A 23,904-nucleotide genomic window follows, 5' to 3' on the forward strand; every position below is an offset into this window, starting at 1 on the left:
CGTGGTGTTGGTGACTGAGCTCTGACTTTGAATGAGTAGATTTGCCTATCTAGGCCTTAGCTGTGCCTTCTGCAAAATGAGATTTGAGATTAACTCAAGCCCTTACAGCTTGACTGCTCTGGCCATGCATTTTCTTTCCTCTTCCTCATTGAAATCTATGTCATTCCTTCAGGGCCCAAGGACCCACGCTCAGAAGAAATCAATTTGGCTAATGTCCTTATGAGAGGGGACCAACCCTCAGGCTTTATGTGCTCTTTGGCCTTTTAGGCAAGAGTGGAGAGGGTGGATATTTTTGTTCTGGTCTTGTTTTGGTGCTCTTTGATAGCAGGAAGGGCAGAGTCCTGCCAGACTGTGAAAGTCTTGACCACCAGCTTAAGGAGTCTGGACTCTTGTGAGTGGGGAACTACCAGAGGCTTTAAGTGGGAAGTGACCTGTGTCTCAGGACATATACTCTAGGAGAAGTGTGGCTGTGGAGAGTCCACATGAGAGACAGATCTGAAGTGCGAGATCAGAGGGCATGGAGAACAGGGGGATAGGCGTGAGCCATTTGAGGAAGAGTTAGAGGTCTTTGTGAGTGACCAGAGGGGAGGAGGAGATGGGAAGGAGGGGTCTGAAGATGGCTCTGAGCTGTGTCTAGTTTAGGCATTTGGGTGGACCAGATGTCATTAGCACCAAGATAAGGGCGGGGCTAGGTTGGTTAGGGACTGAAATGCTAAATCCAGTTTTGGATGTTAGGTAAGATGCCTATGGGCCATCCAGGTGGAACTACTGTGTGGGGAGTGGGAAGAATACAGCTGGGGCTGGAGCCAAGGAGTGGTAGATGATGAAGAGGAAAGAGGGAGTGAGCTGGGGAGGTCTCTGCCTCTGTGGGAACTTCACACCTGCTCTCCTGCATTGAGCTCATGGCTGTTTTCTACTCTTTCCCTCCCTGTTCTCTGATCAGAGCGATTTTTCAGGGTTTTGGCTGGATAGATATTCTTAGCCCAGGGGTCACATATTTACTACCAATAGGTCTTTTGGAAAATGGGGACTGTGAATCAATGAATGGAGAGGTGAAAAGAGGACAGTGAAGGAAGGACTTTTGGAGAAAGATAATAGGGAAGAGCAAGCAGGTGAAACACATGCTGTAAAATATGTTAGCATTCCTTGTAAACTATAAAAAGCACAATGCAAATGTACAGTTCTGCTGAGAACACTGTGTCCATGGGTTGGAAGGGGGAGAGGTGAGACTAGGAGGGTAAAGGGGAAGAAGTAGCATAGAAGGATGAAGCTAAAAGCCAGGCTACCACATCTAGATGTCTCCTTGGAAGGCTCTCTACTGCTTAAAAATTACTTGGCCTATCCAGTCTCTTGGGTGTAATGAGTTTTTTTTTCTTTTCTTTTTTGAGACAGAGTTTTGCTCTTATTGCCCAGGCTGGAGTTCAATGGCACAATCTTGGCTCACCGCAACCTCCACCTACGGGGTTCAAGTGATTCTTCTGCCTCAGCCTCCTGAGTAGGTGGGATTACAGGTATGTGCCACCACGCCCGGTAATTTTGTATTTTTAGTAGAGGGGGTTTCGCCATGTTGGTCAGGCTGGTCTCGAACTCCCGACCTTAGGTCATCTGCCCGTCTTGGCCTCCCAAAGTGCTGGGATTACAGGCGTGAGCCACTGCTCCCGGCCTGAGTGTAATGAGTAATGAGTTTTATATGTTTATATGACAATATTAAATGCTAATAGCCAACAAATATTGTATGTTTACAATTAGTACATCTAACACAGCTAGTGTAACTAATATTGTGTACTAATAGTACAAATATTGTGTGCTCAGTACATACCAGGCAGTGTGCTAAACACTTTAACTAGATGACCTCAATTGATCCTCACAACAGCACATGCGGTGGGTACTTTTATTGGCCCCATTTTACAGATGAGGGGAGTGAGGTATAGTCATTTGCCCAGGGCCTTGCAGCTTGTATGCTGGAGCCAGAATATGAAGCCAGGCCGCCTGGGGGACTACATAGCATGTGGTCTTAATCACTCAGCAGTTCAGTGTAGTTCAGTATATTCTATACTTTTCTGTTGTTGTTGTTGTTGTTTTTGAGATAGAGTCTCACTCTGTCGCCCAGGATGGAAGTGCAGTGGTGAAATCTCGGCTCACTACAGCCTCTGCCTCCCAGGTTCAAGCGATTCTCCTGCCTCAGCCTCCCAAGTAGCTGGGACTACAGGCACGCACCACCACACCTGGCTAATTTTTTTATTTTTAATAGAGACGGGGGTTCACTGTGTTGGCCAGGCTGGTCTTGAACTCCTGACTTCATGGTCCTCCCACCTCGGCCTGCCAGTGTTGAGATTACAGGCGTGAGCCACTACGCCTGGCCTTTTCTGTGTTTGTTTGTTTTGTTTCCTTTTACCTTTAACGAAGACATAGATAAAATGCAGCTCAGGTACAGAAAGTGTCAACTTTCAGGTTGACTCCCAGATCGACAACAGGGTAGGACTTCTCATAGAGTGGTCCTTGGATCATCTGTATTGGAATCTTCGAGAATGTTTGTTAAAAACTGAGATCTAGGCCGAGCGCAGTGGCTCACGCCTGTAATCCCAGCACTTTGGGAGGCCGAGGCGGGCAGATCACAAGGTCAGGAGATTGAGACCATCCTGGCTAATACGGTGAAAACCCGTCTTTACTAAAAATACAAAAAGTTAGCCAGGCGTGGTAGCGGGCACCTGTAGTCCTGGCTGCTGGGGAGGCTGAGGCAGGAGAATGGCGTGAACCCAGGAGGCAGAGCTTGCAGTGAGCCGAGATGGCGCCACTGCACTCCAGCCTGGGCAACAGAGTGAGACTCTGTCTCAAAAACAAACAACAATAACAACAACAACAAAAACCGAGATCTAGGCCAGGCGCGGTGACTCACGCCTGTAATCCCAGCACTTTGGGAGGCCGAGACGGGGGATCTCTTGAGGTCAGGAGTTCAAGACCAGCCTGGCCAACATGGTGAAACCCTGTCTCTACTAAAAATACAAAAATTAGCTGAGCATGAGAGTGTGCACCTGTACTCTCAGCTACTCAGGAAGCTGAGGTGGGAGAATTGCTTGAACCCGGGAGGCAGAGGTTGCAGTGAGCCGAGACTGCACCACTGCATTCCAGCCTGGGCAACAGAGTGAGACTGTCTCAAAACAACAACAACAACAACAACGGCAACAAACAAAACAAAAAAACCTGAGATCTGTAGTTCTCACTTGGGCCAACTGAAAGAAGAATTTCTCAAACATTGATGTTTGAGACCTACTGAGTTCAGGCTGAATGTCTGGTTCTGGAAGGAAATGGAATCTTGGCTTCTTCAGTCACCACAGTTTGGGTCTTGTTCCTCTGTGAAATTAACAATGTAGGCCAGCGCAGTGGCTCACGCCTGTAATCCCAACACTTTGGGAGACCGCGGCAGGTGGATCACCTGAGGTCAGGAGTTTGACATCAGCCTGGACAACATGGTGGAACCCTGTCTCTACTAAAAATACAAAAATTATCTGGGCTTTGGTAGTGCACACCTGTAATCCCAGCTACTAGGGAGGTTGAGGCAGGAGAATTGCTTGAACCTAGGGGGTGGAGGTAGCAGAGAGCCAAGATCGCGCCACTGCACTCCAGCCTGGGCGAAAGAGCGAGACTTCGTTTCAAACAAACAAACAAACAAACAAACAAAGCCCAAAACAATAATGTGGTCCATGCTCTCTTTCTTTCTCTGGGCTCTTGGAGGGAGGGGTGGGGTGGGAGGACCACTTGCCTTTATACCAGAGAAGGCACTGTGAGGCAGCACCTCTTACATTTGTCTTTCATTGGTTTTTCTCCCCTGAGATGGGTTTCACTTCTCTCTCTGTCCTGTGGGGGAACTTCCCAGCTGAGGACCTTCATGTGGTTTGGTGCTCGGTTGGGCAATGAGCCCTGGGAGGGGAGCAGTTTTAGTTGTGACTTCTTTTGGGCCTGCCATGCTCTGCCATGGAGGTGGAGTGACATGAAGTTTAGCTGCTTCACCTCAATCTGCTCAAAAGTGGGGACTGGGCCGGGCGCGGTGGCTCAAGCCTGTAATCCCAGCACTTTGGGAGGCCAAGACGGGCGGATCACGAGGTCAGGAGATCGAGACCATCCTGGCTAATACGGTGAAACCCCGTCTCTACTAAAAATACAGAAAACTAGCCGGGCGAGGTGGCGGGCGCCTGTGGTCCCAGCTACTCGGGAGGCTGAGGCAGGAGAATGGCGGGAACCCGGGAGGCGGAGCTTGCAGTGAGCTGAGGTCCGGCCACTGCACTCCAGCCCGGCGACAGAGCAAGACTCCGTCTCAAAAAAAAAAAAAAAAAAAAAAAAAAAAGTGGGGACTGCTGAGAGCAGTGGATGGGGGACAGTGGAATTGCAGCCTGGGATGTGAAACGGGAATCCTGTTACCTGCAGCTGCAGTCTTCACGTGTCCTCATCTTTTGTGACTGCCCTAGGGCCCTGAGCTGAGCAAGACAGACAAACAGGAGGAAGTATTAATCTTTCTGCTTCCACCTCATCCACTAGCAAGTTTGGAGGACCAATCCATTTATACCCACTGCCTTGGGTGAGGACATCAGAGAGTTTTACACAGCTCAGTTTTGGGGAAGTTCACACACTCTGGCCTCAGGAAGATTCAGAAGTGAAGGAAAGGCTCTGGGCTGGGAGTGAGGAGGCCTCGTTCTGTGTCAGCTAAGCTACCAACTTTCTTTGTTACCATGAGAAAGTCACTCGCTCACTCTGGACGGGAGTTTTCTTATCTGTAAACTGTTGGATTTGAGTGAGATCATCTTTTGTGTTCTCAAGTTCTGATTTTATGATTAGCAGTGGTAGGTTGCAGCAGGTGTGGCAGAGCCCCGAATGCGGCTTTGTCTGTCACGTGTGCCTCCCTCCCCAAAAAAGAACAAGTTGTGAGCTTTATTTGCATCTCTTCTTAAATAGCTCTGTGTTTCTGTGGGCTGAAGAGGCCCACTGTGGGTGTAGTGAGGAGAGTCTCTGGAGGCAGGAGCTTCCCTTGGCTCTGGGGAAGGAGGCCCAGTTGGTAGCTTCCCTGCCATTGCACAGACTTCTCATATGTTCTGGTAATGACGTGACTTCCCTCCCTGTTCTGCCTGCCTCTCTAATATTTAGTTTCTAGAGTAGGCTATAATTGTTTTGATAGATTTCCTAACTGTTTCCTGCCTATGTGTCTTTGAAGCAAATTGCAGGAAATTCTTTTCATAGCCGTCAGGGTCTCTGTTTCATATTTCCCCTTTTCCATAGAACCTGACAGATCCAGGGCACAGAGAGACACATGTGCATGCTACAGCTCCCAGTATTCATACAGATATGGTGAAGGGTGGGTGGAGGTATATTCTTACAGTTTGGTAAGTATTGTCTGGGGAGCTCCTGTAACACATGTGAGACTCTGAGTGCTGTGATAATGTCTTGTATGTCACTGCTACTTAAGAGTTTAAGGTGAAGCTTTGTGAGTGTATTACATGTGTCTGGTGCATGCGTGTGGGTCAGAATGTGGATCAGTGGCTGCTGATGTGCTGATGCTGAGAGAAAGTGATTTAGGAGCTGGGCTTGCTCTCTCTCTGTTTCTGCTTTTTGTGCAATGTCCTGGTAGCTTGTCAGAGGCTGGATAAGATGTTAGAAATTTTCTTAATCCAGTCCGAAATCCGCCTTGTTTTATTCCTGGGTATGAATCATGTGAGGGGTTGGGAGGTGGAGGATGAAATTCTCAGACCTTCTGAACAGTCCAAGGTCAGTTCTCAGAAATCAGATGTTGGTTGTTTAGCCATCACACCCTTGGATTTATGAGTTGGACCTAGAGGATTTGATCGTTTCTGTGACAGAGGTATCATCCTGTTCCCGGAAAACTGGCGACACGTTGACATGCAGGAACCTGGTCAGATTTATGGCTTGTTTCTAACCAACGTTTAGGCATTCTGCCCTTTAAAAACAAATTTCACTGATATTTTTCATGTATCTAACAAGGGCCAGGTCCTGAATTCTCAAAGATAAATAAAATAGGATCCCTTTCCTCAGGAACGAATGGTTTATCTTTTCTTGAACACGGTCTTCTGGGGCTAATTCTTCACAGTACCCAACTCTCTCTCTTGCAAGCCTTTGGGAGCTCTCGGAACCAGGCAGGCTAGCTCAGACACGCAGCAGCTGACACAGGAGAGCGGGGTGTGAGTCCAGCCCCTTGCCACTTTCTGACTCTCCCTTTTAGGACACAGTGGCCACGGGAAGGCAAGATACTGGGCTCCTTAAGAAAGGCTGTGGCGGGGAATGTGGTGGGGGTGGCAACTGCAGTTATCACTCAGCTTGCCCCTCAGCTCTCCAGATACAACAGCATGGCCTCAAGCACACCCAGAGGTGGAGAAAGAGTGCATGTTCCCTGGGGGACCAGAAGTGGGATTTGTTAGTTGTTCTTACAAACAGTAGTAGCTAGATGGCAGGGCAATTTGAGCCTTGTGGAGCCATCCCTAGGGAACTATAATTACTTCTCTCCATTCAGACTGGAATGCTGGGCAGTAGTTAAAGGGGGCAGGGCCAGGTATGGTGACTCATGGCTTTAATCCCAGCAATTTGGGAGGCTGAAGTGGGAGGATTGCTTGGGGCCAAGAGTTAGAGACTAGCCTGGCCAACTTGGTGAAACCTTGTCTCTACTAAAAATATAAAAATTAAGGCTGGGCATGGTGGCTCACACCTGTAATCCCTGTACTTTGGGAGGCCAAGGTGGGTGGATCATCTGAGGTCGGGAGTTTGAGACCAGCCTGGCCAACATGGTGAAACCCCCATCTCTACCAAAAATACAAAAATTTGCCGGGCGAGGTGGCACACGCCTGTAATCCCAGCTACTCAGGAGGCTGAGGCAGGAGAATTGCTTGAACCCGGGAGGAGGAGGTTGCAGTGAGCCGAGATCATGCCAGTGTACTCCAGCCTGGGTGACAGCGTGAGACTCCATCTCAAAAAAAGGGGGGGAGGGGTATATGTGGAGAAAGATGCACAAGAAATGCTCAGTCCAGGCATGGTGACTCGTGCCTTTAATCCCAATCGTTTGGGAGGCCGAGGTGGGAGGACTCCTTGAGCCCAGGAGTTCAAGATCAGTCTGGGCAACATAGCGAGACCTTATCTCTTAAAAAAAAAAAAATTAAAAAATTTAGCTGAGTATGGTGACACATGCCTATAGTCCCAGCTACTTGAGAGGCTGAGGCAAGAAGATCACTAGAGCCTTGGTGGTCGAAGCTGCAGTGAGTCATGATTGCACCACAGCACTCCAGCCTGCGTGACAGAAGGCAGAGCCTGTCTCAAAATAAAAAATTAAAAAAGACATGCTCAGACCAACTGGTGCCAAGTTTTTGTCTGAGGCTCGTACATTAAGCTGCTGTCCCCTCCACCACACAGAGGCACAAAGGCAGTGGCAGCTGGGACTTCCTTCCCTGTTTTCTCCCATTCTTCTAATTCTTCATGATGCCCTTTCATGACTTCTTTCCTCTTTTAATACTGCTTTTGATATCATTTCAGCCTGATGTCACTTGTGTAAAATCACTGGGGGTAGGGTGAGTGAAAATTTTCCAAACGACACATTCTTTTTTTTCTTTTTTTGGGACAGAGTCTCACTCTGTTGCACAGGCTGGAGTACCCTGTCACAATCACGATGCATGGCAGTCACGACCTTTTGGACTTAAGTGATCTTCCTGCCTTAGCTTCCGGAGCAGCTGGCTCATGCCACCACATTTGGCTAATTTTTTGTAGAGACAGGGTCTCACTTTGTTGCCTACACTGGTCTCAAACTCCTGGGCTCATGTGATCTTCCTGTGTCAGCCTGCCAAAGTGCTAGGATTATGTACAGACTTGAGCTGCTGTGCTCAGCCCAAACCCCACATTCTTTTTTTTATTTTTATTTTTTAGTTTTTGAGACAGGGTCTGGCTATGTCACCAAGGCTGAAGTGCAGTGGTGTGAACACACCTCACCGCAGTCTCAACCTTCTGGACTCAAGCGATCCTCCCACCTCAGCCTCCTGGGTAGCTGAGACCACAGGTGTGTGCCACCACATGTGGCTAATTTTTAAACTTATTTTTGTAGAGACAGGGTCTTGCTATATTGTTCAGGTTAGTCTCTAGCTCCTGGGGTCAAGTGATCCTCCTGCCTCAGCCTTCCATAGTGCTGGGATTATAGGCATGAGCCACTGCGTCTGGCCCAAATCCCACATTTTTTTTTTTTTTTTTTGAGACGGAGTCTCTGTTGCCCAGACTGGTGTGCGATGGTGTGGTCTTGGCTCACTGCAATCTCTGACTCTTGGGTTCAAGTGATTCTCTTGCCTCAGCCTCCTGAGTAGCCAGGATTACAGGTGCCCACCACCACACCCAGCTAATTTTTGTTTGTGTTTTTAGTAGAGACAGGTTTCACCATATTGGCCAGGATGGTCTCAAACTCCTAACCTCAGCTGATCCACCCACCTAGGCCTCCCAAAATGCTGGGATTACAGGTCTGAGCCACCATGCCTGGCCCCAAACCCCACATTCTTAATGGCAGCTCTGGGCCCTACATATTTTCACTTCTCCAGGGTGACCCTGGGAACTTAATTCTAACTTGGGTCCTGTGGTAGCTCTTTAACCACCCCAGCAGCTCCGTAAGTATAGTTCAGCTTGAGAGAAAGAGACAGAGAGGGAGACTTCAAGCACTGGGGGTTTGGTGCCTTTGGTGTCAGACAGACTGGACCTGGATTTAAATCCACTTTGTTCTCTATTATCTGTGTGATCTTGGGCAACTGACTTAAGCTCTCTAGGGCTCAATTGCAACATTCGTAAAATGAAGATGATATCATGTAATAGCTATAATAGCTACTGTATTGAGCACTTTATATTTATTAATATAGTTAATCCCCATACATCTCTAGGAATTAGGTACTATTGTAGTTGTCATTTCTCAGATAAGAAAACTGAGGCATAGAGAAGTTAAGCAGCATGCCCACATTAACACAATTCTTAAGTTGTGGAACTGGGATTCTGAACATGGAAGCCTGACCTCAGAGCCTGTGTCCTTAACCACTGCACTGGACTGTGGTCCACAGAATGTTAACAAGGATTGGGGGGGGGGGGTGGAAACAACAACAACAACAACAACAACAAAAACCCCCAAAACACAAACATTTAAAGCACCAGGTATAGAGCTTGGCAATCAGTTATTAAATTAAATAACTGATGGCAGTAAATGGCAGCTGTTGCCGCCAGGGTAGAAAAGCCTATTTTCCAAGCTGTGCTTCCCCACGGGCACATGGAGGATGTGGCCCTCAGTCAGGGCAAGGCAGGAGAGAGACGGGTCTTCCCGCTGTCCCGGGGTTTGCAAGGTGTCAGGGCTTCTCCCACTCCAACTCTGTTAGACACAGTTTGTTGGCAAAAGTCTTGTTTCCCTAATCCCAAAGTTGCCTGACAGGCCTAACAGGCCCCGAAAGGAAAACACAGGAGCAGGGTGGCCATAGGAAAGGGCTCCTTTCCAGTGAGCCAGTTGCTCAAGAATCACTTTTCTCACTGCTTCGGAGGAATCTGGCTTTTTGTATCCTGCTGTCTTACCCATTTGGTCAGGGCTCCCAGATAAGCTACCTGGGGAACAGAGTGGGGCCTCTGCCTAAATTGGCACAAGATGAACAGTCAGTGCCAAGAAACTAAGGAGACCCTGCAGGGACCTGGGGAAACCCAAATCTGGGCTTTAGAGGAAGGGAGCATCAAGCCTGCTTTGATTCCTTGTCGTGTATACTTTGGGCCTCTGCCTGGGCTTGTGAATGGCTTGGTCAGTCACTGAGCAGTTCCGGTGCACCTGTCCCATTCAAGTCACCAACTGGGTTAGAGGCAGCATGGTTTTTGGCTAAATGTCTTTTTGGAAGCCGAGGAACCTGCATTTCACTATAGCTCTGCCACTTTTTAGTTAAGTTGTGTGATCTTGACAGTTTACTCTTTTCTGAGCCTCACTTTTCTCATTTGTGAGAAAATTATGAGGATCTTTTTTGAGACAGAGGCTCATTCTGTTACCAGGCTGGAATGCAGTGGCTTGATCACAGCTCACTGTAGCCTCATCTTCCTGGGCTCAAGCAATTTTCCCATCTCAGCCTCCTAAGTAGCTGGGACTACAGGTGTGCGACACCATGCCTGGCTAGTTTTTAAATTTCTTGTAGAGACGAAGTCTCTCTGTGTTGCCCAGGCTCATCTGAAACTCCTGGGCTCAAGCAATCCTCCCACCTCAGCCACCTAAAATTCTGGAATTATAGGCATGAGCCACTGTGCCTGGCTGAATTATGAGGATCAAATGACATCACGTACACAAAGGCCCTAGAACAGGAACTTACACACTATAGGTGCTCAGTAAACACTCACAGTCACAGGTTAGGTGCAGTTGGGGGCTGTGGAAAAATATAAAGTACAATCTCTTGCCTTTAAGGAGGTTGCAGTCTAGATGGGATGAGAGGTAATAAGATAGAAAATCATGTAGATCACAATGTTGGGAATGCATGTAACATAATACTGGCTGGTTGTGCGCAGTGGTGTTATTGAAACCAATGATGTTTATCTGAGGTGCAATTATTGTGAATGGGAAACTTTCGCAATAACGTCAGCCAACAAGTGTCATGGACTGTGAAGGCTTTCGGAGTTCAGAGGTATGAGAGCTGCCCTATGAGCTAAGCCAGGGAAGGCTTTCTGAACAAGTGAGTTTTGCAAACCTGCAAAGGTTGGAGAAGAAGGTGGAGGGACACTCCAGAGAAAGAACAGAATGAGGCCAAGTAGCATCAGTTCAGAGGATAGGGAAGATTGGAACCAAGGGCTTGTAGGGGATATGAGAGGGAGATGAGATTGAATAGGTGGGTTGAGGTCAGGTTGTAAAGAGCTTTGAATGCTGTGCTAAGGAGTTTGGAATTTATCTGAAGGTTTTTGAGGAGGGGAATAACATTCATATTATGACCTTGATTTGGTGACGTATTCTTTTAATTTCTCTGTGCCTTAGATCCGTCATCTATACAGTAAGAAGTTTGGATCATGTGATTGTAGAGGAGTTTCTCTAGCTAGAGAGTTTATGATTCTATGATACAGGAAGACTTTTATTTTTATCTTTGTTTACTTATTTATTTTTGAGATGGCGTCTTGCTCTGTCACGAGGCTGGAGTGCAGTGGTGTGTGATCTTGGCTCACTGCAACTTCCGCCTTCCCGGGTTCAGCAATTCTCACGCCTCAGCTTCCCGAGTAGCTGGGATTACAGACACATGCCACCATGCCCAGCTAATTTTTGTATTTTTAGTAGAGACGGGGTTTCACCATATTGGCCAGGCTGTTCTTGAACTTGTGATCTTCCCGTCTTGGCCTCCCAAAGTGCTAGGATTACAAGCGTGAGCCACCGCACCTGGCCAGGAAGATTATTTTAATGATAAAATGCAGAATTGGTATGAAGGGGAAAAACTGTAGGTGGAGGATTGTTTAGAAAGCCAGTGCAATATCAGGGAAGAAGCCTCTTGTGAGAGACTCTGTGTGGGTGAGGAAGGCCTTTATTGTATGTTATAGGTACTTTGACATTATAACTCTATTAACAGTTTTGAGTTCTGCAAGATACATCTCAGGAGACACCTAACTTGGGGCACCTGGAGAAGTGAATAAATTGATAAAATGTTTCAGGAAAGGAGTGATTATTTGGTAGACTTCAGGTTTATACCATTCCTGTTCTGAAATAACCTAAGAAGGGCAGAAATAACATTATTGCTTCTCTTTAGGTGTTTTGTATAGTTTTTCAATTTACAAAATAGTTTCACAGGCATTATCACATTTGCTTTTCACCAGAGTCTCCTGAGGGAGGTTAGGCAGGTGCTTTCTCAGAGTTTTTTTTTCCCCAAATTTAGGCCTCCTTGTTCTTTCTTTTCCTTTCTCTTTTCTTTTCCTTTTCCTCCTCCTCCTTCCCCCTTCCCTCTCCTCTCCCTCCTCTTCCTCCTCCTTCTTCTTTCTTCTCTTTTCTGTCTTCTTTCTTCTTTGTAGAGACAGAGGGTCTCCTCATGTTTCCCAGGCTAGTCTTGAACTCCTGGGCTTAATGATCTTCCCACCTGGGCCTACCAAAGTGTTAGGATTACAGGCATGAACCACTGCACCTGCAGTTACTGATTTTTTTAGTATCTGGCCAGATACTATTTATATTACAGATACGTATAAACCAAAAAGTATCTGAGACAGATCTCAATCAATGTAGAGGTTTATTTTGCCAAGGTTGAGGATGCACCTGGAGAAAAAGAGACCTGTTGCAGTAGAATCTGTGGCCTTGCTTTTTCCAAAGATGGTTTTGAGGACTTCAATATTTAAAGGAGAAACAGCAGGCAGGAGGAGGAGGAGGAAAGAAAAAGAAAAAGGAGGGTAGGCAGTGAGGCAAACAATTACATTCTTGGGAGGCTCCCAAGTGAATGTAACTGTTTTACATTAGCACTCAGTGAATTCACATTTTACATGTGAAAAAAAAGGAATGGGGGGGGGGAGTCAATTATGCATTTATCTAGTGCTCAACAGATCTACATTTTACATAAGATAATGTAAGCCTGTGAAATTACAGCTGTCTGTTTAGGAACAAAAAGAAGGCAGTTTCTGCATGACTCAGTTCCCAAGCTTAACTTTTCCCTTTGGCATAGTGAATTTGGGATCCCAGGATTTTATTTTCCTTTCACAAACTCAATACGTTGATTAAGTTTAACACTTTACCATGTGCCTCACACATGGAATCCAGTAAATGTTTGGTGCTATTCATTCATTCATTGAATTCCTTAATAAGCATGTAGTTTCCTGAATGCCTACTAGCTACAAAGCACTATATTAGGTACCGAGTGTATTAATGGGAATAAAAACATGGTGGCCCTTAAGGAGCTCATAGTCTTATAAGGGAGGCAAGTCAAACAGTTACAGAATAGAATGACAAGCATGGGCTGGGCACAGTGGCTCACGCCTGTAATCCCAGCACTTTGGGAGGCTGAGGCAGGCGGATCACCTGAGGTCAGGAGTTTGAGACTAGCCTGGCCAACATGGAGAAACCCCGTCTCTATTAAAAATACAAAAATTAGCCAGGCGTGATGATGGGCACCTGTAATCCCAGCTGCTTGGGAGGCGGAGGCAGGAGAATTGCTTGAACTCGGGAGGTGGAAGTTGCAGTGAGCTGAGATCGTGCCACTGTACTCCAGCCTGGGCAACAAGAGTGAGATTGTGTCTCAAAAAAAAAAAAAAAAAAAAAAAAAAAAAAAGAATGACAAGCGTTATGATTAAAGGACAAAACAAGTGTTGTAAGAGCACAGGGGAGGGCTCACTAACTCATCCTGGGATGAGAATGCTGAGAACAGTGAAACATTTTCTTTTCTTCTTTTTTCTTTCTATTTTTAAGAGCTAAGTTCTGAAAGAGGAGTAGAAATTGAGAGGAGGGCTGTCTAGGCAGAGGGAACAATACATGCAAAGTCAGTGATGTGAGGGAGTGCAAAGTCAGTGATATGTTCGGGGAACTGCAAGTAGCTGAGCCTGTTGTCACAGATAGTACACAGGGACAGTGATTAGAAATAATCAGGGACCAGATTATGAAGAGCCTGGTATGCTTGGTGAAGAAGTTTAGATTTTATCCTCAAGGTGATGGAGAACTACACCTAGATTTTAGGCAGGGGATTGATGTAACCACCCAATGGGTTCTTCCTGCCCGCTGCACAAATAATGACCACAGCATTGCAATAAAGAAAGAGTTTATGGGGGTGGGACAAAAGAGTTTAATTGACACAAGGCTGGCCACACCACATGGGAGATGGAATTGTTATTTGAATCAGCCTCATCTTCAGCTCATAGGTTAGAGGTTTTTCAAAGGCGTTTAGGGGAAGGGGTTGGAGTGGCCATGTAATGGGTGCTTGCTGCTGATTGGTTTGGGTGGAGATGAAATCATAGGGTCTTGAAGCTGCTCTCTTGAGCTGAGTTGCTTCTGGGTAGGGCCACAGGAGTAGAGTTGGCAGGTCCAGGTAGAGCTCTGGGTGTCAGACATGCAAAAAACCTGAAAAGATATCTCAAAAGGCCAATTTACAACAGTGATGTTATGTGCAGGGCATATCTGGTGACCAGTCTACAGCTTAGCAGAATTCAGGTTCCTCTCCTCCCCCTAGACCGATGGCCATTCATTAACTTTACAAAGGTGGTTGAGTTTTGGGGAAGGTTTCTTATCATTTAAACTATAAGCTAAATATCTCCCAAAGTTAGTTTAGCCTAAGCATAAGAATGATTACGGAAAGACAAGATGGGGGAGCATGGTTAGATAAGATCTCTTACTGCCATATTTTTTTCATTGTTATAATGTTTCCAAAGGCAGTATCATTGACATTAGCAGACTTGTGTTTTCGGGTGATCTCTTTGACTGTCAAAGTGGAGGACAGATTGAATCAGTGAGTTGGGGGAAGATGAAGCCCAGAAGCAGGATAAGTTGCATTAGCTGTGATTGCTGCTTTCTTCTGTGGGATGCCCCTTTCCATCTTCAGGGATCTTGCCTGTGATACTTGTCATAGCACCAGGCAAACAGAAGGCATTTTACATCATGTGTTGGTTAGCTCCACTGCTGTGGCTTGCGCTAACAGTGACTGGGCATTGATTTGAAAGTAAAGTGAGCACCCTTTTTCCTGTGGTCACAAATCAGGCAAAATTGCTTTCTTGGTTAGAACTGACATGGAAGATATATATACACACACACATACACATACACACACACACACACACACACACACACACACACAGTTTTTGAGACAGAGTCTCACTCAATCGCCCAGGTTGGAGTGCAGTGTTGTGATCTTGGCTCACTGCAGTCTGCCTCCTGGGTTCAAGCAATTCTCCTGCCTCAGCCTCCTGAGTAGCTGGGATTACAAGCGTGTGCCACCACGCCCAGCTAATTTTTGTATTTTTAGTTGAGATGAGATTTCACCATGTTGGCCAGGCTGGTCTTGAACTCCTGACCTCAAGTGATCCCCCTACCTCAGCCTCCCAAAGTACTGAGATTACAGGCGTGAGCCACCGTGCCCGGCCAGAAGATATGTTTGGCTCTTCTCAAGATGTCTCCATAGGCATTTTCCATTTTGTGAAGAGTCTTTGTTCCAAAGTTGACAGTGGCTTCCTTTAGGGCAGGAAACATATTTTTACTCATTTTTGTAGTCTCTGGACTTATCACAATACATGATACATACTAGGCAATGATAGATATTAGTTTCATGAATTTGAAATTGATTGTTTTGTATTTGAAATATGTTTCATGAAATATGCTGTAAATGTTGATTAGGTGCTCAGATTCCTCTTCAAAAGCCTTTTAAATCTAGAGCCTAATGGGGTACTGGACATATCTAAGGCCTGAGAAGGAGGCAAGCTCTAGGAAGTGGCAGGAATTAGCAGAATGGAAGTAAGTTACTTCCCAGAAGTATTTAGCAGTTGAACTGAAACAGTTTCAGAAAGATTCTGGGCCAAAGGTTTTTAGAAAGACCTACTGGGGAGATTGGGAAGTTCTGAAATCCTTTTGCTATCTCCTGTTATACAAATCGCTTTTGTTCTTCCTCATATACTTTAAAATACATTTGGCTGGCACAGTGGCTGATGCCTGTAATCCCAACACTTTGGAAGGCCAAGGTAGGAAGACTGCTTGAGGCCAGGAATCCAAGAGCAGCCTGGACAACAAAGCAAGATCTCCATTAAAAAATCAGCCAGGTGTGGTGGCATGCACCTGCTGTCCCAGCTACTTGGGAGGCTGAGATGAGAGGATCACTTAAGCCCAGGAGGTCAAGGCTGAGTGAGCCATGATTGTGCCACTACCCTCCAGCCTGGGTGACAGAGTGAGACCTTGTCTCTGGGAAAAAAAAAAAAAAAGAATAAAATTGGCAGGGTGTGGTGGCCCACACCTGTAATCCCAGCACGTTGGGAGGCTAAAGTGGGAGGATCACTTGAGCCCAGGAGTTCTAAAGCAACCTGAGCAATGTAGTGAGACCTTGTCTTTTTTTTTTTTTTTTTTTTTTTTGAGACAGAGTCTCACTGCGTCGCTAGGCTGGAGTGCAGTGGTGCGGTCTCGGCTCACTGCAACCTCCGCCTCTTGGGTTCAAGTGATTCTCCTGCCTCAGCCTCCCCAGTAGCTGGAACTATAGGCATGCACCACCACACTCAGCTAATTTTTGTATTTTTAGTAGAGACAGGGTTTCACCATGTTGGCCAGGATGGTCTCGATCTCTTGACCTCGTGATCCACCCACCTCGGCCTCCCGAAGTGCTAGGATTACAGGCGTGAGCCACCATGCCTGGCCGAGACTTTGTCTTTACAAAAAATAAACAAAATTAGCTGGGCATGGTGGTACACACCTATAGTTGCAGCTACTTGAGAGGCTGAGTTAAGAGGATCACTTATGAGCCCAGGAGGTCAAGGCTGCAGTGAGCCAAGATCGTATCACTGCACTCCAGCCTGGGCAACAGAGTGAAACCCCATCTAAATATAAATAAATAAATAAATAAATAACAGTTAAATTAGATGACTTGCCATGGTTTCCTGATTCTTTGTCTTTTTATGTTTCCTTTTTTCGTTAGCAATGTTTTCTCCTTTATGCCATTATCATCATTCTTCAGTGCCCTGCTGAAATGCTTTTCATGAAACCTTATGGAAAAAATAATCTCTCCCTATCCAAGTCATCTCAATTTTTAGACTAAGTACCCTTGTGGTACTTAATGCTCTCTACCTAGAATTATATATGGGTTATCATTCTTACACTAGAAGGAAGGAATCGTATGTAATTTAGCTATGAGTATTCCAGAGTGTCTAGCACAGGTCTTTGTAAGTGTTGAATGGACAATGTGGCTGAGCTGTATTACTAACTTAGTGTTATGGTTACTTTTACTTGTCAACCTAGCTGGACCATGACGTTGCCAGGTATTTGGTCAGATATTATTCTGGGTGTTTCTTTCTTTCTTTTTTTTTTCTTTTTTCCCAAGATGGAATCTTGCTCTGTCACCCAAGCTGGAGTGCAATGGCGTGATCTCGGCTTACTGCAAACTCCACCTCCCAAGTTCAAGCAATTCTCTTGCCTCAGTCTCCTGAGTAGGTGGGATTACAGGCTCATGCCACCACGCCTGACTAATTTTTGTATTTTTAGTAGAGATGAGGTTTCTCCATCTTGGCCAGGCTGGTCTCGAACTCCTGACTTCATGATCCGCCTGCCTTGTCCTCCCAAAGTGCTGGATTACAGGCCTGAGCCGCTGCTCCCAGCCTATTCTGGATATTTCTGTGAAGATATTTTTGCATGAGATTAAAATTTAAATTGATAGATTGAATAAAGGAGATTGCTCTCCCTAATATGGGTGGGCCTCATCCAATCAGTTGAAGGCCTGAATAGAACAAAAAGACTTCTCCTCCCTTGAGTAAAGGAATTCCTCCTGCCTGACCACTTTTCAACTGGGATATTGGCTTCTTCCTGTCTCCAAACTCAAACTGAATCATCAGCTCTTGAGCCTTGCTGGCCTTTGGACTGAAACTGAAACTATACAACTGGCTCTCTTGGGTCTCTAGCTTTCCAGCTCACCCTGAAGCTCTTGGGGCTTGTCAGCCTCCATAATTGTGTGAGACAATTCTTTATAATAAAGCTCTTTTTATATACAAACACACACACACGGTTGGTTCTGCTTCTCTGGAGAACCCTACTACACTTGGGTTCTAAATGTTAGAAATATCCCAGGGAAGGGAAAAGAGTTATCTACCATTCCTGGCACAGGATTAACATGAGGCACACTTTAAAATGATGCTCTTCTTATAAACTCTTCTCCCTCTTCTAAGATTTAAGGTATATAGGACTTTGATGCTACCCTTATCCCTCTACTTTAATATCTGATCCAGGCCTATCTTGTTTCTCATTTATGGCCGAAATTTCCTTTGCTTTTGAGTCATTTTCCCAACCCTACCCCATTCCCATTAAAGCTCCCAACTCAGTGTGTTAGATGGAAGCTAGGTGGTGGGGGAAAAGCAGTTTTACAAGTGATTCATGTATAGCTGAAAGCTCTGTAATCTTCTCAGAACCATTTGCTAAATGAATTAGATGAAATATCGTGTAGTTTAATAAAGTGGGATGAAAATTTTAGGCACAGTGGGGGCAAAATCTTTGAGTAACTGCCCAATGGGAGTTACTCAACCCTACCTGGAGTCAGTCCTAGGGTTAGCATTCCTGTGCGCTTACTGCTTTGACAGATTCTTCCCTTTTCCATCTTTGAAACTGCAGTTTCGCCGGTGCGGTGGCTCACGCCTATAATCCTAGTACTTTGAGAGGCTGAGGGGGGCGGACCACCTGAGGTAGGGAATTCGAGACCAGCTTGACCAACATGGAGAAACCCTGTCTCTACTAAAAATATGAAATTAGCTGGGCATGGTGGTGCATACCTGTAATCCCAGCTACTCAGGAGGCTGAGGCAGGAGAATTGCTTGAACTCAGGAGGCAGAGGTTGTGGTGAGCCGAGATTGCACCACTGCAGTCCAGCCTGGGCAACAAGAGCCTCCATCTCAAAAAAAAAAAAAAAAAAAAAAAAAAGGAAACCACAGTTTCTCTCAAAACATTAACAAACAAGCACTCCCACAGAAGTAGCAATGGAGATTCTACTGCTAACATAAGAAGAGAGAAAGAAGGAAACCATTTGCAGTCTCCACTGGATTTTTCTAAGTTAGCAACTATTTATAGTTTTGAAAGTCCTATTTTAGAAGAATATGATTTGTTTAAAAGATGATGAGCAAATCAGTAGTTTTATGTTATATGTGGTCATAAGCAGAGAAAAGACCTGGTTATAGGAGAGCAGATTTTAACGCAGTATGGAGGCACTATGTTTGAAATGTTGGTAAGTCAGGACCTCTACGTTGGTTTGCCTTAAAATACTTAGGATCTATCTTGTCTTCAGCTAGCTCTTCCCTTCCAGATTTTGAAACCAGCGCAACTGTCCCACAGGACTAATGTTTACAGGTTTTTTGAATAAACATAGAAATTGACCTTCCCTAGTCTTAAAACTCTAAACTGATATTTGTCTCATCTGAGTTCCTTCCTTAGGAAACCTACCCTCAGGCAAGGAACTGAACCTCATGAGATCCTCACACCCAGACAATGAGATACCAGACTCATCCATCATGGCTGCTTCCCTTCCCCTCCCTAATTCCTGTTTTCCCACTTTCCCTGCTATATAAACTCCCCAATTTCAGTCTGTCAGAGACACAGATTTGAGACTTCATCTCCTGTTGTCCTTCATTGCAGCACCTGATTCAAGCCCTTCTTCCTGGCAATACTTGTTGACTCAGTGACTGGCATTCTATGCAGCAAACCACAGGACTAGGCTCAATGTATTTCGGTAATAATTTCCTGTGAGAAGGAAGTAGTTAGAAGAAAGAGCATGATCATAATAGGAAACTAAAAACTCTGCATCTGTTTCAATATTTTAATATTTAAATATATTTAAGCCTGTCTTATATTAAAAATATCCTCTTTTGAACTCTACTTCTCTTACTGGCTTCTACCGTATCACTCTCTTCTTTTTTTTAGAAACTAACATTTAGTTAGTTTCTAAACATTTATTTATTTATTCTAAACATTTATTTATTTATTTATTGTTATTATTATTATTTTTTTTTGAGATGGTATCTCACTCTTTTGCCCAGGCTGGAGTGCAGTGGTGCAATCTTGGTTCACTGAAATCTCCTCTTACTGAGTTCAAGCGATTCTCCTGCCTCAGCCTCTCAAGTAGCCTGGGACTACAGGCATGTACTACCACGGCTGGCTAATTTTTATATTTTTAGTAGAGATGGGGTTTCACTGTATTGGCCATGCTGGTCTCAAACTCCTGACCTCAGGTGATTGCCCGCCTCAGCCTCCCAGATTGCTGGGATTACAGGCTTGAGCCACCGTGCCTGGCCTAAACTAATACTTAAAAAGAGTTTATAGTTACTATCTCCATTTACTTATCTCCCATCTACTCCTGAGCATCCTGGAGTAGACTTAATTCCTGTTGTGCAACCAAAACTACTCTTACCAGGGTTGCCAATGATGACACAGTTGCAAAATAGAATTACCCTTTCTCACCCTTGTTTTACTTGGCGTTGCAGCACACTTACCATAGTCCACCAGTGCTTTGCTTTGGAACTGCTGCTCTCTGGCCCTCATGCTGTTGGGTTCTCTTCTACCTCTCTGGCCGTTCCTTTCGAGTTTTCCTTACCACCTTCTCTGATGTCAGTGGTCTTTAGGGTTCTATCTTATGTCCCCTTCTCTTTCTATATACTCATGTTCCCTGTGTGACTTCAGTTATAATTGATACCTGATGAATGGCCCATTTCTCTCTCTGTCTCTTTCTCTCTCTCTCTCTTTTTTTTTTTTTTGAGAGGGAATCTCGCCCTGTCACCCAGGCAGGAATGCAGTGGCATGATCTCTGCTCACTGCAACCTCTGCCTCCCGGGTTCACGCCATTCTCCTGCCTCAGCCTCCCGAGTAGCTGGGACTACAGGTGCCTGCCACCATGCCAGGCAAATTTTTTGTATTTTTAGTACACATCGGGTTTCACCATGTTAGCCAGGACGGTCTTGATCTCCTGACCTTGTGATCCACCCACCTCACCTTCTGTGAGCCATTGCACCTGGCCATCTCTCTCTGTCTTTAAATAGAGATGGGGTCTTACTCTTTCACCCAGGCTAGAATGCAGTGGTGCGATCATAGCTCACTATAACTTTGAACTCCTGGGCTCAAGCAATCCTTCCACTTAAGCATCCCAAAGTGCTGGGATTACAGGTGTGAGCCACTGTGCCCAGCTAATTAAAAACTTTTTTTTTTTTTGGTAGAGACAGGTTCTCACTATGTTGCACAGGCTGATCTTGTAACTCCTCTGGCTTCAAGCTATTCAGCTACCTAAGCCTTTCAAAGCACTGGGGTTATAGGTGTGAGCCACTGTGCCTGTCCTCCATCTCTCTCTCTCTCTCTTTTTTTTTTTTTGAGACAGAGTCTCCCTCTATCGCCCAGGCTGGAGTGCAGTAGCATGATCTCTGCTCACTGAAACCTCCGCCTCCTGGGTTCAAGTGATTCTTACGCCTCAGCCTCCCAGGTAGTTGAGATTACAGGTGCCCACCACCACACCTGGCTAGTTTTTGTATTTTTAGTAGAGACAGCGTTTCACCATGTTGGCCAGGCTGGTCTTGAACTACTGACCTCAAGTGATCCTCCTGCCTTGGCCTCCCAAAGTGCTGGAATTACAGGTGTGAGCCACGGCACCCAGCCCTCCATCTCTCTTGAATTGTATATCTCAACAGTTTATTGGGCATCTACTTTTGAATATGCAACATGTCCAAAAAGCTGAACTTAACTTGCCTCTAAACCTGATTGTTTAAAATGAAATTTTAGCCAGGTGCAGCAGCTCACACCTGTAATCCCAGCACTTTTGGGAGGCTGAGGCGGGAGGATTGCTGGAGTCCAGGAGTTTGTGACCAAGCAAAGAGTAGGACCCCATCTCTATTTAAAGAGAGAGATGGCCAGGCACGATGGCTAACACCTGTGACCTGGGCAACATGAGACCTCATGTCTTAAAAAATAAAATTAGCTCGGCATGGTGGCATGTGCCTATATACCAGCTACTCAGGAGGTGGGGATTGTTTGAGCCCCAGAGGTTGAGTCTGCAGTGAACTGTGATCACACGACTGCACTGTAGCCTAGGTGACAGAGTGAGACCCTGTCTGAAAAAATTAAAAAAAAAATTTCAGTGGATGGTACCCCACAGTGATCCACCCCAGAAATCTGGCCACCATCTTTGATTACTCTTTTATCACCCCCACATCTAGTCAATCACTCAGTCTTGACAATACTACCTGCTAAATATCTCTCAAGCTGTCCACTTCTTTTTCCAACCTTACTCACACTACTGATTCAGGCATTTCCTTTTCCAGATCACTGCAATAGCTTTCTCTCTGATTCCACTGGTTTGTCTTCAGTCCAATTCCATGCCACTCTAATTCATTTTCTGCAGTGTGGGTGGAGTAGGTGTATGAAACAAAATTCTAATCACATTTTCCCCCAATATTAAAGCCCTTTAAATGGTTCTCTGTTGCCCTCAGGATGCACTTTGATCTCTTCAATAGGGCCCCCAAGCTTTTTTTTTTTTTTTTTTTTGTCATATTACAAGTTTAAAAGAGCTCAGTCTTCTCCAGCTTCATCTGTGCTAATCCTGCCCCCACCTTACCCCCATTCTTGTACTCCAGGTACACAACACTACTTTAATTCCTTAAATACCCCTGTTCTCTACTGTGTCTGGGCCTTTGCACTTATTCTGTCTGCTTAGAATGCTCCCATTATGTCTCTTTCTTATCAATGTTAGTTATCTTTGGTTTAGACATCACTTCTTTTGTGCTATGCTATGCTAACACCCCAACCCCAGGTCATGCTTCTAAAGTACCCAGTACTTATCCCTGGGTAGCGCTTACCATGCCCTATCAAGATTACGTGGTGAATGTAGTGTAAGCATTTTGTATGCAGGGACTACATGTCTCACTGTTGAATCCTGGGTCCTAGAAAAGTAGCTATCACATAATAGATGCTCAGTAAATACACATCGTTACTTTGGGTATGTTTCTCATTAAATCAATTAAACAAGTGGCACAGAGCTGGTAGGGAATGACCAAAAATGAGGTCCTAGGCCTCAATGTTAGTTTTTTTTTTTTTTTTTAAAGTAAAGCCAAAGTTCAGATTATTGCAGTTTTACAGGTTGGCTATGGGTCTTAATGGGCTTATGGGATATTACAACTGAATCTGAACTCCGTCCAGCTGGTACAGTCTTTATCCAGGCTTCAATGTTCTTTTTTTTTTTCCCTTAAAAAAACAGCTTTATTGAGATATAATTTATATGCCATACCACTCACCCATTTAAAGTATATTCTATTCCTCAATGATTTTTTTTTCCAGAGCAAGAGTGGAAGTTTATTTTATTTTATTTTATTTTATTTTTTTATTTTTTTTATTTTTATTTTTATTTTTTTGAGACAGAGTCTCGCTCTGCCACCCAGGCTGGAGTGCAGTGGCCGGATCTCAGCTCACTGCAAGCTCCGCCTCCCAGGTTCACGCCATTCTCCTGCCTCAGCCTCCCAAGTAGCTGGGACTACAGGCGCCCGCCACCTCGCCCGGCTAGTTTTTTGTATTTTTTAGTAGAGACGGGGTTTCACCGTGTTAGCCAGGATGGTCTCGATCTCCTGACCTCGTGATCCGCCCGTCTCGGCCTCCCAAAGTGCTGGGATTACAGGCTTGGGCCACCGCGCCCGGCCAATTTTTATTTTATTTTTAAGGTGGAGTCTTGCTCTTGTCGTCCCTGGTGGAGTGCAATGGTGTGATCTTGGCTCACTGCAACCTCTGACTTCCGAGTTCAAACAATTCTCCTGCCTCAACCTCCTGAGCAGCTGGGATTACAGGCGCCTGCCACCACGCTCAGCTATTTTTTTTTTTTTTTTTTTGTATTTTTAGTAGAGATGGGGTTTCACCATGTTGGCCAGGCTGGTCTCCAACTCTTGACCTCAGATGATCCACCCGCCTTGGTCCCCCAAAGTGCTGGAATTACAGGTGTGAGCCACCGCGCCTGACCAGAAGTTTATTTTTAAAAGGCTTTAGAAAATGAAAAAAGAGAAAGTATGCTTGGAAGACCCCCAAGTGGGTGACTTGAAGAACAAGTGCCTGATTTTTAACATAGTCACAGAATTATGTAACTATCACCATAATCAGTCTTCAGAACATATTCATCGCCCCAACTAGAAACCCTATACCCATTAGTAATCACTTTTCATGCCACCCTTCAGCCTCCATTCTCCAGCCTCTGGGAACCCTAATCTACATTTTTGTTTCTGTGAACTTGCCTATTCTCAATA

The 23,904-nt window shown here is 45.3% G+C and overlaps 2 long non-coding RNA genes across 4 annotated transcripts in view; both read left to right on the plus strand.

Moving 5' to 3' along the window:
* Positions 1–23,904, plus strand: part of LOC102142708 (uncharacterized) — a 161,790-nt gene that overhangs the window by 39,112 nt on the left and 98,774 nt on the right. The window lies entirely within an intron of this gene.
* On the plus strand, positions 4,986–23,668 carry LOC135968510 (uncharacterized). Its single transcript, XR_010583372.1, has 2 exons — positions 4,986–8,403; positions 16,200–23,668. It is a non-coding gene; the product is annotated as an uncharacterized lncRNA (long non-coding RNA).

Source organism: Macaca fascicularis, chromosome 19 (assembly GCF_037993035.2).
Source record: "Macaca fascicularis isolate 582-1 chromosome 19, T2T-MFA8v1.1".
Classification (NCBI taxonomy): domain Eukaryota; kingdom Metazoa; phylum Chordata; class Mammalia; order Primates; family Cercopithecidae; genus Macaca; species Macaca fascicularis.